General features: G+C 38.9%; 1 protein-coding gene across 6 annotated transcripts in view; it reads left to right on the top strand.

Annotated features, from left to right (window-relative positions):
- The window catches only part of APBB2 (amyloid beta precursor protein binding family B member 2), a 369758-nt gene that overhangs the window by 101694 nt on the left and 254067 nt on the right, over positions 1-13997 (top strand). For 5 of the 6 annotated variants that reach the window (XM_041752053.1, XM_041752059.1, XM_041752056.1 and 2 more), the window contains exon 3: positions 6263-6368. The exons of the other annotated variant lie outside the window; for it this stretch is intronic. The gene's annotated coding sequence lies outside the window, so the exon portion shown is untranslated. The remainder of the gene's footprint in view (positions 1-6262; positions 6369-13997) is intronic. 6 annotated transcript variants of the gene reach the window in all.

Below are 13997 nucleotides of genomic sequence, written 5' to 3' on the forward strand. Positions count from 1 at the left end.
AAGTTTGGTGGGGAGAATTCTCTTTCAAACCCATTAAACTTGAGGCAGGTGCTGAGAGCTGTGGTTCTGGGATGCCTATTGCTAATTTTCATCCATTGTCATCCTCTTCCTTGTGTTTCATTTTCAATCTTCTTCCTCCCAACTAGTGACCATTAAATAATTGCTACAGAAGAGAAATGAACTGGGAAAAAGGTTTTTGAAAGATAGTGTCCTTTTCCTTTCAACCATGAGCTCCTTTATGGTCTGTCTTTAAACAGAATAGATAGAGCCCACAGGTCATCATGGTTACTAGTTTTATAGGTCACTGCTAGTCTGCCATATAAAATGCTAACATTTTGCCATATTTGCTATATCTCTGTTTTCTGTGTCTGTCTGCCTGGCTCTCTACACATGCACACACTTTAAATAATTTTTATTGAACCATTTGAGTTGGTTGTAGAGATCTTGACCTTTTCATTCTAAACACTTTAACATGTGTCTACCAAGTACAAGAATACTCTTCCATATAACCCATTATACTATTATCACCAAGAAATATTATCTAATACATAGATAATGTATGAATACTTATTTAACTTTCCCCAGTCATTTCACTAATGTCTTTTATAACTATTCCTTTCCTCATCTAAAAATCGTCAGCAGTCATTCATTGAGTTTTATATCTTTATATTCCTTTAATTTAGAGCAGTCACTCTGTGTTTTTTTTTTTTTTAATCATTCATGGCACTGATATCTTAGAAGATTTCAAGACAGTTGTCTAATGGAAAATACCACAATCTGGATTTGTTTGATTGTTCCTTTATGATTAGATAGATATAGGTTAAGCATTTTGGCAAACATATGACACAGTGATTGTGGAGACACATGACATTTAATTGTCCCATAATTGATTATGCTAATCATCACTTGGGTAAAGTCGTCTGCCAGAATTATCCATTATAAAGATACCTTTTCCCCTAGGTAAGTGATAAGTAATCTGTGGGGTGATACTCTGAGACTGTATGAGTATCCTGATCCACAAAACCCCTTCCCTAATGGTTTTAGCATCCATTAATGATCCTTGACTGAATCAATTATTGCCTGGGTGGCTGCGAAGTGGGATTTTCTATTTCTGCTATTCCTTTGGTGTTTTATTAGCTGGCATTCTTCATAAAGAAGAGCTTCCTGCTATCCCCTATTTCATGAATGCCTCTGGATTTATGGTTCCTTTTTTTAATTCAATATATTCTAATTCATCTGTATCATTCTTTTTTTGTTGTTTAAACTGTCCCACATTTGGCCAGTGAAAGTCCCTTTGAGGTAGCTCCTGTGTCCTTTTGTCATGTCTGCATTAATATTCAGGCATTTCCTTAGTCTCTAGCATAATAAGATGTTCTAGGCAATTTTGTGCTATCCTTACCCCAGGCCTGGACCCAACTATTTCTGGAATGAACTAAGGTATTTAGAAGCCAAGATGTGGGTGCTCAAGCTTTGCTTTAAAAATGAATATGGATCTACAGAAAGTTAAACATCAACAGTCTTTTGTTTAAGTTCTCCCATCCTCTACTTTCTGCTAAAATATTCCCATGGAGCCACTGGCTGTTTAGAAGTTGGAAGGAAAGAACCAGTTGAGAGGAGGAGGCCATCAAAAGTGAAGGTCTTCTGGTGCAGTAAGGTGGAAAGGGAAGTGAGATGGTACCAAAGACCAATTTAAATTATGTTGGAATTCTGCCCAGGGAGTGACTAGAGAGACCCCAGGAAATAATTCCTGCTTGTTTCCCAAGTAGACTCTGAAAATTGGTTGCCCTTTTTTTATATCCGGTAATTGTAAGAGAGTATATTCCCCTGAGCTATACATGTGCTAATTCTTAGAGCAATTTAAGAAATATAGTTTCCATTCTGGGAGTTCTAAGTGCTCTATTATTTTCAGGGTCAGCATGTGGTATATATAGATGGATGTATATTTCAGCATGGCCTCTAAAAATTAAAATTAATATTTTTTATTTTGGATACTCACAATTGAATATAATATGATTTTACATACTGATTATAATATCTGGTTGCAAATTATTGGAGGTGCATATGTGCAGCATCTCAGGCAGCAACTTGTGAGACTCAGAAGCCAAGGATTTCAGTTATTTTTTAAAGTAATCAGCATGAATTTGATAAGATGATAGAGCCTCTGAGAGCTATCTTGAATCAACTGATTTTTTTTTTGGAACTCAGTATGTCCTCTGTGATCTCTTTTTATACATAATCGCATAATTTAGATGTTCTTTTGCCTTTTCTATTCTTTAAAACAAAACAGTAAGGCAGTAGCTTTTGTTTCTGTTTGACAGGGAACCTATGAAAATGCTTAAAAATCTAAAAGCAAATTTAAAACATAAAGGTTTTGTTTTTGTTTGGTTTTTATCAAAGTCAGCATTTTTGAAAGGGGGGAACCAAACAAAAATACAAAGACTACTACATGTATACTTTGTCCAGCAGGAATATAATTTTTATTCCAACCTGTACACCGAATATTACAGATACTTTGTAATTTAATGAAATAAAAGCACACATCCACACTCACTGACTTTTAATTCTCAGTATGTTCTTGACAATGGAGAGTCCTCTTAAAGCAACTGCTCTTCCTAGTTCCTGGGTGTGCCACACACCAGGAAAGTCAAACTGAAAATGGAAGGGAACACATTATTTAAATGTGCTGCTAGCCAAGCATAGGTGAATGAACTTAGATGTGTGGTGGCCACATTGTCCCAGATTGTCCTCTGAGTCCTGAGTACCTTCACCATTCAGTTCTTTTGTGATGCCAGTGTATGAGATCAAACTAAGTGCATTCATGACTAAGGAGTCCCCATTTTTGGCAAATGGACAGTTTTAAAGTCAAGTTTTGGTGTCATTGGGAAGATTTTAATATAACTGAATTCTTTTGGAAGTCATAAAGATCAGCCTCTGTCTCTTCTTACATTCTATTTAAAACTCACCAACTGGAGTGTTTATTCCTACTCCCAAATCCATTGCCCCTTGTATTTCTTTAATCTTGATCTTGTTGAAAGGCGCTTTATCCAGAACACAATTTCTTCTTTCAGAATGAAATTTCATTCAGACATTAAGACAGCTTGTATACAATTATATGTTAAAAACCATCTTCTTTCATCTGGATTTTACTAAACCCATGACAGTTTTAGCCAGCAAAAGCAAATTTGTATTTTGGACTCTGTAATGGTTTTCTATACTTTGAATGTCTCTATTGGGACTGTGTTTGCCTTGAGTTGTGAGATAGAAAATACTTTGAAGGATTCAGTCATGAGACCGGATCTGTTAATGCTTTTGAAGGAAGCTGCTGGTGTCCTTGTTCTTGGGCTGGCCTCATTGGCTGGATTCACATGTGAATTTAAAGTGGGGATAAAAGGTTTTTTCATCAAATGCCTTAGTTCTATTTTTATTAAGCATATTGTTATTTGGGGTTTTAAGATTTTATTTATTTATTTGAGAGAGAGACAGAATGCAAGCAGGGGGAGAGGTAGGAGAAGAAGGAGATTCAGACTCCTCATTGAGTGCAAAGCAGGCACAATCCCAGGACCCCGGGATCATGACGGGAGCTGAAGGCAGATGCTTTTTGGACAGAGCCACCAAGGCACCTCCTAGCATATTGTTATTTGTAATTGTAAAAGCAGATGAGGTTATTGTGAGAAATTTGGGTACCACAAGAAAACGCAAAGAAACTAAAAATCATTTTGCTCTAATTTCATTATCTCTAATTAGCAGCTATATAAATGTTGACTTCCCCCTCTTTTTTCTAGTTATAGATACTTTTAAACAAAATTGGGACTCGACTGAACATGCTATTTTATAGTCTGCGTTGCCAATGAACACTACTTAAAAACATTTTCCCATTTTTAAAAAATGATTTACAGATAATAGAAAAAACTGTTTACCCAGTTGGGGTAATACTGTTGGGGTATTTATATTTTTTAAATTGCTTAAAATAATATTACTTATCATAGGAAAACTTCCTTGTACATACACATACTTTTTATGCATATCTTAGACTTTTTAAAGGATAAATTCAGAATCTTTTTTCAATTTACTGGTTTCAAGGCATAAAAACTTATTCAGTTCAGTTTGTCATTTCCAGTAATTACATTTAAGTCCTCCTGCCTGCCAGGATCTATCTCTATAACCCCATCATCTTGATCTGTTCAGAATGGTGTGATAGCACCTTATTTATCTAACACCATTAGGGAACTTCTCATGAATAAAGTTTTTAGTTAATTCAGACTGACCCTTATGTGTCTATAGTTGATCATTATAAACATTGTGAATAAGAATCTTTCTAAAATTGTATTACAATTTAACATAATGAAATCTAATCTTTAACATAATGAAAAGATTAAAAAAATCACAATTTACCCCCCTTCTGGTTCAAATCACAACCATCTTTTTTTTTTTAAATTTTATTTATTTATTCATGAGAAACACACACAGAGAGAGAGGGGCAGAGACACAGGCAGAGGGAGAAGCAGGCTCCATGCAAGCCTGATGTGGGACTCAGTCCCGGGTCTCCAGCATCTGGACGCCCTGGGCCGAAGGCAGGTGCTAAACCGCTGGGCCACCCAGGGATCCCCCACAAGCATCTTTATAAACAGTAGTTACCATATAGGCAGTTCTGCTAAAATGCATGACAGGTGTTTCTAAAAACCACCATGCTATGCAAAATAATGCAGTAAAACCCATAGCACTGATGGGAAAAACCTGATCAGGGTACAACACTCAAAAATCTTTATCAGTGACACATTAAAAAAATAGGAGAGGAATTGAATAAAAATTGTAGCACAATTTTGCACATATTAGGTGGTTAAAGTAAATAAATTATACAATCAGCATGATACTTTACCTTGACAAAATCCTGGTGGCATCTTCAGACAGGCCTTCGAAAGGTTGCAGGTGGTGAGATATTTGAGGTGGTAGAAGGAGGTTTCCCTAAAATCAGAAGGGAAGTTGGAGCACCCGATGTGAATGGGTGTGGCTCATAACACTGGTGGAAACTAGGATCGCTTGTAGGTGTTAGAGGCACGGGCTTTGGGCGTTCTGAGTATCTCTATGCAGCTGCATCCTGCCTGGGTGCAATCTTCTGCTATTACCTAGGGTTTCCTGCGATGACATCATGCATAAACAAATGTGAAATTCAAGTTATGCTCAAATTGTTCCCTCACATAGCAAACTTGGAACAAACACAAACATTATAGCAGAACTGAGCGTACTGAGTGTAAGACAGTGATGTCGAGGCATATTCTCCTTGTCTCTATCCCCAATAGAATTACTACGTGTGAAACACTTACGAGAAGAATCCAGCATACGAGTGAGCACTGTGTGAGTGTTGGCAGGAACAGTGACGATAGTAATAATGAGTGATGCCTATCGATGTTTGTGGGATTCTGGTTTTCAGTTATGGCCCGTCTCCTGTAGCAGTGCTTCCTGCCTCCTTCCCATTGACTCTCTTGTGGCTTTTAAATGAGTTAGTGTTTAGAATCACATCTAGCCTAAGGCCCAGAATGGGAAAAGCAGGAGGGTGGGGCCTGTGCTGACTTTCAGTTAGGCTTACCCGTGGCCCCTGTTTTACCTACTCAAACTTTTAGGAGTTATTACCTATGTACTCATTTGTGAGATTGTTGGGGAAGAAGCGTCTGTTTCAAAAGAGCATATCATCATACAAAATTTTCAGATTTTCTCTTTGATGAGGGAAAAAGCAACTCACTTCTCATTGCCACCTGCAGAAGTGTAGGGTGCTTAAATGAATCCATGAGAAGGGTGTTTACAAGTTGTTGACTATTTTCTTTAGGTTGTTACTGTTCATTTCTATTTACAACCGTTTCTGTGCTTGTGAGATGAGCTCATCTTTGGAAGGTGGAACAGACAAGTGTGACTTCAGGAGACCTTCCCTCCCAAGTCACAGTATAATTAGAAGCCCAGATCCTCCCTCAGTTATTTTTTTTATGACTCCCCGAGAAGGACATTTTTACCGTGAATGGTTGCCAAGAAGCCTTGCCGGATCCTCCTTTCGTGATTTTAATAAGACGACAGATCAAAATACCATCTTGATTTAGCAGGCCTTGTTCGTATTGTTCTGAAAGAAAAGCAGCTAACATAGCTCATCATTTAGATATTCCAATGAAATCTGTATTGTAATTATGCAGAGAGACTGAATACCAATGGGGTGTCTTGATTTTTAATTTCTCATCTGACTTTGAATTTTAACTTTTTGTCTCTGCACAATTTTTAGATATTTGGGCTGCTTGACCTCATTGAATGATTGCTATTAATTAACAAGACTTTGTGGGAAAAGGGAATTTGCCTTTTGAGCTCTGTACCAAAGACCTGGGAAAAAAGTAAGTAATTTTCTAACTTTAAAAAAAAAATCTTGTTATACTTCTCTCAGAAAGATAACAGTGGATCTATGGCTTTTCTACTTTCATTCTTTCCTGGCTTTGTAAGTTTTATGTGCTCTTATGAATTTGAAACATGGAAAGGGACTTGAGAGACCTTTAAAAAAAAAAAAACAACAAAAAACAACACGAATAAACTTTCCAAGAGATTAGGGTGACTTTCTGCTTTGTGCCAAGTTTTTTAGGTTTCATAAACTGAGTCCTCACACTTGTGATAAATCTTTTATCAGATGTGCAGTAGACAAACTTTAAAGGCAAAGCATTATAATATGGTGTGCCAGAAAAGTGAGTCCAGTTTTCTGAGCTTCAGGTGTTTTAGACTTTTAGATAGGTTCTTGGTTCTGAATTTTAAGAATGAGAATGAAATCCATTTGGCTCTTTTCTTGTCTGGAAAGAAAAACAAAATGTGTAATCATTTGTTCAATAAGTCCCTCATGTAGCTTAGTCTTAGAAGAATTGATGTGCCTGTCAGTTTTCTTGTTTTATAGCTTTTTGGAGGTACCCTGAAATATTCTTTTTTTAAAAATTTTTATTTATTTATGATAGTCACAGAGAGAGAGAGAGAGGCAGAGACATAGGCAGAGGGAGAAGCAAGGCTCCATGCACCAGGAGCCCAACGTGGGATTCGATCCCGGGTCTCCAGGATCGCGCCCTGGGCCAAAGGCGGCGCTAAACCACTGAGCCACCCAGGCTGCCCTGAATGTTTTTCTTCTATTCTATTTTCTTAAATTTTTGGTATCTGCTACTACTTATGAAGTTAACACATTGGGAGAAAGAAAAGGTTTGAAGCATTTAGTTGATAAACTTTGAGCAATAATTTTAAAAACATTTTTTTAAAAGATTTCATTTATTTATTCATGAGAGACACAAAGAGAGAGAGGCAGAAACATAAGCAGAGAGAGAAGTAGGCTCCACACAGGGAGCCTGATGTGGGACTCGATCCCGGGACTCCAGGATCACACCCTGGGCAAAAGGCAGGCACTCAACTGCTGAGCCACACACAAAGAGAGAGAGGCAGAGACATAAGCAGAGAGAGAAGCAGGCTCCACACAGGGAGCCTGATGTGGGACTCGATCCCGAGACTCCAGGATCACACCCTGGGCAAAAGGCAGGCACTCAACTCAGTGCCTGGTGGCTCGGTCAGTTAAGCGTCTGGCTCTTGATTTTGGCTCAGGTCATGATCTCAGGGTTGTGAGATTGAGCCCCACATCGGGCTCTGTGCTGGGCATGGAGCCTGCTTGGGATTCTCTCTCTCCCTCTTCTCTCTCTCTCTCTGTCTCTCTCGAAGAGTTGATAATAGGATCTAGCAGGGCCCTGGACAGACCGGATAAGGGCATTGATAAGGGTAAGAACTAGACACAGAGGTTGGAGAAATAGTAGGTCTGGGACTGGCAGCCACTGCTAGCAGTTAACCCTGAGAGTGTATGAGGAACTGTAGTAAGGGTTTTATACGCTTTATTTTCCTTAATCCTATATCAGTTCTGAGTGGTAGATGTTATTATCCCATTTTAAAGATTTTGAAAGTGAGACTCAGGGAGATTATATAACTTGTCTAATGTCACACAGTTAGGGAGTGGTATAGCTAATACTCATACCTGGGTCTCTGTGACTCTCTTGTTTATGCTTTTAATGACTGTGCTATGCTTAGAGGTGATCTTTTCTTTCTTTCTTTTTTTTTTTTTTTAAAGATTTTTATTTATTCATGAGAGAGAGAGAGAGAGAGAGAGAGAGAGAGAGGGGCAGAGACACAGGCAGAGGGAGAAGCAGGCTCCATGCAGGGAGCCTGACGTGGGACTCGATCCCAGGTCTCCAGGATCACGCCCTGGGCTGAAGGCAGCGCTAAACCGCTGGGCCACCGGGGCTTCCCTAGAAGTAATCTTTTCTATATGTTGAACCCTCTTAATAGGCTACCTGAATCTCTCTGATAACATATTCTGATTTTATCTTTTATTGTTTTTAACTTGGGTCATAGTTATTTACATAGTGTTTTATTTAATGTACTAGATGGGAAGATTCTGAGGATTGGGATCCAGTCTCATTTATTTTTTGTCTTTGTCTTTCATAGCTCTTTGCTCAACAAAATATGCACTGGTAAGATGAATAATCTTTTGGGGCTCCTGGGTGACTCAGTCAGTTGGGTGTCTGACTTGATCACAGCTCAGGTCTTGATCTCAGGGTCCTGAGTTCAAGCCCTGTGTTGGGCTCTGTGCTGGACATGGAGCCTACTTTAAAAAAGAAAAAAGGATGAATAATCTTTTAAGACTTTTCTGTCTCTTAAAATTCAGTAATTTTTTTATTATATATGTAAAGCTTCAGTTGCAGTTATAGTTAAGTAGAACTTTAAAAGGAGTCCTTGAATTTTAATTTGATGTCTAGATTAATTGCTAAAGTTTCCGGAAATTCCTAATTGCCATTTTTATCTGAAAAATAATTTGTGACTTACTGTCAACGACTGAAGCCAAGACTAAAATGTACTTCTCGCGAGTCCTATTTCTAAGCTTAAGAGCTGTGCTTGCCACTTCACTGCTGTGGCAGCTCTAACACTCAAATGTCTTAAATGATATTTATGAGTCCATAAAAAATGTTACACTGCCATTCATGCAGGTAAGGACCTCATTTTGCAAAAACACATGAAACCCTTATGCTGATGGTCACTCTTGCTTGGTCCCAGCTGGACTCAGACAACAAATAGAAGGGCTTTCCTAGTACAGGGCTGATTATCAGAGGTCCTGGGGTCAGATTACTTAGGTTTGCATCCTGCTTTCTTGGTTTATGAACTCCATGGCCCTTGGCAAGAAAGCATCTATAAATGAAGATGGCTATGTGATAATAGGTTCATGTACCTGGTTCATTGGGAATCTAGTGGGGAAAAATCTGCATTCAGATGAGAGCCACTTTTGCTTAGGTATTCTTTAAGGAAGGGCAAAATTGTGAGCTTGTGGGATAGCATTGGACATTTCATTATTATAGGCCATGTTTACCCCAGGGTGACCCTTTGCAACTACTGCATTTGTTTATGTGAACTCTAAGGAGGGAGTTTAGGCTTTGCTTCATGCTCTATATGCCCGAGGAGAGTAGGAAATGGTGGCTTAAAAAAAAAAAAAAGGAAAATGTTGTTTGAGATCAACATTGCCTTTGGGCTCTGAAAAACTCTGGAGTTTCTTTCATCTTCCAGGAGAGTAGCATAAGTGAGCAGGGAGGAAGGAAACCAAACCCCAGGGAAGTTTCATAGCTTGTTTCTACCCCTGTTACTGGTGAAGAAGAAGTAATGGCCTGGAAATAGCTCTCCTGGCCTCCGGAGGCAATAAGTTCAGGTGTGCTGGAAATTCAGCCCAAGGGGAGCTTCTTATTCCCAGTGGCCACAGCTTAGCCGGAGGGGAAGCGAAATAGCAGAATGGGTCTCAGAACATTGCTGCGTGGCAAAAACAAGTGTGCGCCTGTCTGTCACAGCGTTTATTTTCTTTCATAAATGTGAATTGGCACAAAGACTCATGATGTTATTCTCCTTTGAGGTTTTATATGTGAGATAGCTGGACGGGCCAGCGAGCTGGATAAAAATATTCTTCAGACCCAATCTTATTCTTGTGGTTTCTGACTGCTTAGCTTTGCACTTTAAGGGCAAACTGGGCCTATACGTTCTTGCTGGGGAAAAGCTAAATGCTGAATTTAAAAACCATCCCCAGGGTTACCTGCCCCCACTGTACGAGGTCCTGCAAAAAAGCTTCAGCCTGCTTTAAGCCCGTAAGCCCTTCATACTTGGATGCTTTGGTGGGGAAAATAAAATCGGATTGTACACCCTCCCCTTTTACTCCTGAGCTAATTGGTGTTTTCCTACATTTAAAAGCAGATGTTAAACTCCTCCTTTGCTGTTCAACAGCAGACAGACTCCAGTTGTGCATTATAGCTCTTGATGCATATCTGTTGTTTGAATGAAGATCGGCTTTGGCAAATTAGATTTTGATGGTTATATTTTGATCTGGAGCCGCAGAACGGGATGGCAATTTAGTCTTCCATTCAGTACACATTTCTCGTGTTCCGCCTGGGCCCTGGATATAAATTGTTTTCAAATTTCGCAAACACCACAAAAACCCTGCCAACTAGATGGTGCTATCTCTATTTAATAGATAAGAAAAATAAGGTATAAGCATGATTAGGACTATTTTATATGTAAGTAGAATAAGGCATAGAGAATGACTAGAAGCCTTGCTCAGGGTTACGTTGCTATTAAGTGGCTAGGAATTTGATCTGGGGATTTTGGCTAATCTCAAAGCTGTTACTCAGAGGAGCTGCTTTTTTAAGAGGAAATAATCAGTGGAGCAAAAATGTTGAGGAGCTGAAATCAGGAAAAAAAACAGTTAACCCTGAGCCCCTCATCATTTACTCAATAAACATTTACTGAGAGCCTGTTTTGTATTAGATACTTTGCAGGGTGCTGGAAATTCTGTAGGCAGACAGAATCAGTTCATCACTAGGTTTATGGAGGAAATAGGGATACAAGAATGTTTGCTCTCCCCAAGAGCAGTGTCTTGGCTGGGAGAGCTTTTGTAAGATTTTTTTTAAGATGTAGAAATTTTGCTGGCACCTCGGGGCTCAGTCCATTGAGTATCTGACTCTTGGTTTTGGCTCAGGTCATGATCTCGGGATCCTGGGATCAAGCCCCACATTGGGCTCTTTGCTCAGCATGGAGTCTGCTTGTCCCTCTCCCTCTTCTGTTCCCCCCACTTGTGCTCTCACTGTCTAATAAATAAATAAATAAATAAATAAATAAATAAATAAATAACTTTTAAAAAGATGTAGGAATGTTGACACCTTAACAAAATAATTTATTATTCTTTTACATCAGTACATATATTAAATTGTCTATAAATAGAGAAGTGACTTTAGTAGACTACTTTGCAATTGTACTCCTTGCTTGAGCTGCTTAGGATATGCAGAAATGGAAGTTGGAGAAACAGTATTGAGTTTTAAACAATGTATTTCAAATAAGATGTGAACAATAACCTGGCAAGGACTATATCTCATCCACCTTTGAATTTCCCTTTTACTGTAGGAGGTACTTAGCACAGTACCTGGTATGGAGTAAGTACCCAGTAACTCTGGTTGATTGGCCCATTGATGGGGAATAAATTAGGGAGGAGAGGGGACAGGCATCTCCTAGGAGATGGGGGATAAATTACGGTAATATCAAGGAGGACAGTGAGGGTGGCAATAAAATAAACCAATAAATAGGCAAAGAGAGCACATGACATGTAATGGACTTAATCTACCTGTACAAACTGAATAGTCAAGGTGGGAGGAGCTATTTTGGGGAATCTGGAAATGCCATTGGACTTGGATGCTTGAGAAAAACTGCATCCTTCTTTTGATTTTATTTGGTGCTTCTCACCTTCTTTTCACACATAAACCTGCTATGCCCCCTATCCCACCATGATCTTGATTTCAGTTTTTGAGTCTTTAGGGTTTTAAGTCTAGTAGTTTGTTTTTTAATAAGTTCAGTGACCATTATGTGTCAGCTTGCTGGGACAGTCCTGACTCTGCCTATTTCCTCTTTACTGTTTTTGATAATGCCCCTTTTCACTGTCAGGTGTCCTGGTTTGGATGATAAATTCAGTGGCCACCTTACTAGGGAAAATTGGTGACATTCTGTTTTTTTTTTTTTTTAAAGATTTTATTTATTTATTCATGAGAGACACAGAGAGAGGCAGAGACATAGGCAGAGGGAGAAGCAGGCTTCCTATGGGGAGCCTGATGTGGGACTTGATCCCAGTAACCTGGTATCATGACCTGAGCCAAAGGCAGATGCTCAACCACTGAGCCACCCAGATGCCCCACAGTCTGGATCTTTAAACAGAAACCTTTACAGCATTCAGACTACTTTGATGAATTCACCAAATGTGGATGTAGTATCAGTAAAATTACATGTTAGACTAGTGTCTGATCTCTTATAAATAAGTAGAAAGGGTAGCCAGTGAGTGGTGCCTGAAAAGAATCAGATGTTGAGCAAACTAAGCTGATTTTGACAAAATGAACTTTAATTACAACTAATGACTGGCATAGCCTTATGAGAAAGGGCATTTAAAGGTTATCACAATGATGGGTAGGTTTAGGGAATCTGGCATCATTGGAGAACATCTTGTTATTGTCACTAGTTTTGATTTAGCATCTCAGCATTTCCACAGCACTGGTAATTTCATTCAGATGCATTTTCATTTCTTCTTTGACTAGAGAGTAAAAGAAATAATTTCTGAGAACAGAGTTTTTTGTCGGAGGTTTAAAGAAATGGCTGGAGGGAAAATTGTTAAATTCAGATCTTTTCCCCTTAAATCTGCTGTTAAATTGTGTCTTTTGTTGAAATTGATGGTAATATTTTAATCAAATGAGACATTTACAGAGGGACTCCCAAAGCTTTAATAGAATGTATGTTGAGGTTTTTCTTTTGATAAATAGGGCTAAATTGGTTTATAGTTCACATAGATGACTTTGAAGAAACAGACTAATATTTTGTCACACACAGCTATAGTAAAAGTTTGAGATATTCAGGTAATTCTTGACAATGATTGCAGGATGCGAGTTGGGTGGAGGATTAAAATCATACGATGACCAGTCTTTTCCATATTAATATTTTAAGACACAGCAATGCATCTGCCTTCAAGGCCCATAGTTTCCTGTTCCCTGCAGTGTTATCTTTTGTAGGAGGGTAGATTTCCAAAGTAGAGGGATTGCTCCTCTATAATTCTGAAACTCATTTGTTTCAGAATTAAATTTGGACTCTGCCACTAGCTACCTGTGGGTGATTTCTTTCTCTGAACCTCAATTTTCTAGCCTATAAAATAGGAATAATGATCTTTATTGCTTAGTGTTTATTAACAGGATATTTATTCATTCCTGAATCTGTGATAAACTGTAACCATATAACACAAAGGCAATTTTCTCCCAGGCTAAGGAATCATAGGAGATGCCGAGGGTGGGGAGACGAGGCATTAAAATTATTGTTGGAAGGGTGAGACTCAAACCAGTTAACACCCAGCTTTTGGCCAATCAGAATGGATGCTGACTTACACATTCTGGGTGGTTGTCACAGTGCTCAGCCAGTGAATATTAGCCTGTATTGTTGGTATTGAGAAATCTGTGTTTAATCTGTGATGATTTGCAAGCAAACCCGTTGTGTCTCCTAGTTATAAATTAATGCCGCCTCCTCTGAGTTCCCATGATCAAGAAAGGATACCATCTTCATTTGATGGGTGAGCCTAGCATTCATGCTTGGATCCCTGTCTTAAAGGTTCCGATTTTCTTTGAGGACCTTGTTCCTCAGTGCTGCCGGCCAGCACTGTGGAAGTTCTTTGGAAATTCCGCCTCCCATTTTTCACTCCATTCCTAGTCTACTATGATTATCTACAACAGATAAAAGTTGAATTTATGACTTTTAACAAACCCCAGAGAATCCCATAAAATTGGCTATCAGATATAGGTCTAGATGCAGCCTTCCCAGGCCTCCTACAAGGCCAGCTTTCTGTGCAGGCCACCACTTCCCACCCCAAGAGATGACTGTCAACACATCTGAATATAGAGTCT

This window comes from Vulpes lagopus, chromosome 4 (assembly GCF_018345385.1).
Source record: "Vulpes lagopus strain Blue_001 chromosome 4, ASM1834538v1, whole genome shotgun sequence".
NCBI lineage: Eukaryota > Metazoa > Chordata > Mammalia > Carnivora > Canidae > Vulpes > Vulpes lagopus.